Genomic DNA, 513 nt, shown 5'->3' on the forward strand with positions numbered 1-513 from the left:
TTATCATTATCTCTTGATCCATTTTCGTTAAATCTTGACATTGCATACTTACATTTTCACTGCATACTTCCAATCTGCTCATTAAATTCACCTTCAGCTTTACAAGTTCATTCCATGCATTCACTACAAATCGACAATATGTTTTATCCTCCCTCGTCGAAGTTAACAACACTTGCTGAAATTTCTGAATTGATTCATCAAATATTTAGTAGGTATACTTAGTGCCTATAAAATTTAAGTAAATCATAAGTTTTAAAAAGGCACTAAGATTCAAACATAGTGTGCTTCGGCAATGTTCTTCATTTTCTATAATATGATGATAATAGCTAATAATGCTCATGTCTGAAGCTTTCAGAAGGACGATTGCGGTAGCTCTTTTTAGATATGCAATGCTGTCTCATCGCTTTTTGACATAGGAAGGAAAGAGTACGTAAATAACATTATCACTGGTATGACACTTTTCAAGTCATTTTGTTCTCTCAATTGAAATAGAATATGACGTGGCACAAAAGA

The sequence above is a fragment of the Kazachstania africana genome, chromosome 9 (genome assembly GCF_000304475.1).
Source record: "Kazachstania africana CBS 2517 chromosome 9, complete genome".
NCBI classification, from domain to species: Eukaryota; Fungi; Ascomycota; class Saccharomycetes; order Saccharomycetales; family Saccharomycetaceae; genus Kazachstania; species Kazachstania africana.